A 438-nucleotide genomic window follows, 5' to 3' on the forward strand; every position below is an offset into this window, starting at 1 on the left:
AGGGAACCCCAAATCCCTATGTCTCCTTCCCTTCTTGGCAATAACTTAGCGGGATGGTTGAGAGAGAGATTTCAAATGAGCCAGGTTCAGAAAAAAAGAGAGAGAGAGAGGAAATCAAGTCCCCAACAGGCACTGAAATCAAAATGATTCGTTTGTGGTAAGAAGTCAGAGGCAACTTGAGGACCTGATATAAACTAATCGTCTCGGATACCAGACAGTTCTCTAACTGGCACATGTCAGGGAGACAAGCAATGACAAAGCTCAAACACTTAAGGTGGAACCATCATTGGGCTAAAACCAGAAAGGCTTCCAAGTAAGGAAGTATCTACTTTTCTTTCTTCTTTTTAATCCCCCTTCCGTTTTCATCTTTATCATACAAATTGTACACCTTCACACACACACACACACACACACACACACACACACACACACACACAC

The sequence above is a fragment of the Aethalodelphis obliquidens genome, unplaced genomic scaffold (assembly GCF_003676395.1).
Source record: "Aethalodelphis obliquidens isolate GAN/ISIS:26980383/991018 unplaced genomic scaffold, ASM367639v1 scaffold28, whole genome shotgun sequence".
In the NCBI taxonomy this organism is placed as follows: domain Eukaryota; kingdom Metazoa; phylum Chordata; class Mammalia; order Artiodactyla; family Delphinidae; genus Aethalodelphis; species Aethalodelphis obliquidens.